Source organism: Rhagoletis pomonella, unplaced genomic scaffold (assembly GCF_013731165.1).
Source record: "Rhagoletis pomonella isolate Grant_MI unplaced genomic scaffold, Rhpom_1.0 Rhpom_scaffold_00056, whole genome shotgun sequence".
Taxonomy (NCBI): Eukaryota; Metazoa; Arthropoda; class Insecta; order Diptera; family Tephritidae; genus Rhagoletis; species Rhagoletis pomonella.
The window spans coordinates 223,993-225,831 of NW_023458610.1; positions in this window are offsets into that span (position 1 = coordinate 223,993).

Here is a 1,839-nt window from a genome sequence, read left to right on the forward strand (position 1 = left end):
CTATTATATTTGAACACGTCCACCAAAATATTTCGCAAAAATAATAAGATTTACGTGAGCTGGACCGAGTTGAAAATACCTCCAAAAATGGAGTTTTTTATGAATAAAAATTGTTTCTTAAAGAACTTTTTGAAAAAAATCCCCTCAGATGACAAAACAGATTAAGCTTAAAAAACCTGCATAAAAATATTGAAAAAGGTATTTTCCCACTCTTTTTATTTCTATGCAAAAAAAAAACTCGTTCACGTCCCAATTTTTTCTCAAATACCAACACATCTTAATTCAACTTGGAATGCACTCGTTCTCCTACCTTTCTCTTTCATCCTTTGAATGAGTTTATTAGCAAAGGAATAAAAAGGGTGAGAAAATACCTTACCAATGATACCTCACAAGTCTTAATCGGAATAGTTCAGTTATTCAAGTATTTCTTATACCAATGTTTCAAAAAAGTTAACAGCATCAAAAATCTCATTATAACGTTTCCGTTGAAAATTTTTATATTTTTATTTTTTTTTATTTTTATGCAATTTTTTTATTTTTTTCATTTCAGGGGATTTTTTCCAAAAAAAAAATTTTAAGAAGCTATTTTTATTTCAGCTCACGTAAATCTTAATATTTTTCCGAAATATTTTGGCGGAAGCCTTTAAAATAGTAGATATAACAGATTTTATATCTCCAATGGAAACAAATTACCGTTTTTTTTGTATGGGGAGTAGTGTTGCCAAATGTCCCGTATTGGCCGGGACGTCCCGTATTTTGCATTAAATTTTAAATGTCCCGCCGGGACAAGATTTGTCCCGGATTTTCGACAATTTCATTATTCATTTAAACCTGTAAACTTCTACTCAACATGGTCATGCTTTAACGCGGCGATTGTGAGTGGGTCATTAGCAAGCATTATTGCATGCAACTCTGTAATAGAAATATAGCTGAAAAGAAACGTATGATAGTTCATTTTCATTTCGTTTCAGTATGCATATGTAGATAGATAGTATACACATTTGTGTGTATGTTAACTTTTCTATTTGCGTGGGGAATGCACCTGATAATAGAAGAAAAACATATTAGAAAGAAAAAATAACACAAACGGACGTGAAAACTACTTTATATTAACAGTTGTTATAAATGGTAAGTTCAGAAATATTTTTCTATATTTTGCTAATGCAAACAACATAAATATATTATTTTAGGTGAGAATGAGCGATTCGAGCAATAAAGAGCCTGAAGTTGATGCAGAACTTCCTAAAAATGCGAAGAGACTTACCCGATATAATTTAAATTGGGAAAGAGAATTCAAGTGGGTGCATCAGTAAGTGGCAACGTGTATAAAGCATATTGCCGTATTTGCAAAAGAGAGTTCTCTTGCAGTCATGGTGGAAGAAATGATCTCAGACAGCACGCATCTGCAAAGTTACATATTGACATTTTGAGCGGTGCAGCATCCATTGAGAAATTTTTTAATAAACCGAACGGAGCTTCATCCCGATTAGATGGTCAGGTTTCTGCTGCAGAAATTACTTCAGTTTATCATACTATAAAGCATTCCCTTAGTTATAATAGTATGGAATGTTCAAATAAACTACTTCCATACATTTGTTCTGATTCAAAAATTGCTCAAAAAATTAGCTGCGGACGAACTAAAGCCGAAGCAATTGTATGCCAAATTCTTAGCACACAGTCTGTTAAATGCATTTTGACAAAAATAAAACAAAACAATTTATACTTTTCAATTGCGACGGATGCAAGCAATAAAGGAAATCGGAAGATGTTTCCAATTTGCATCCGATTTTATGACTACGAAAATGGCGTAGAAAATCGTTTGCTAGATTTTATTGAAAA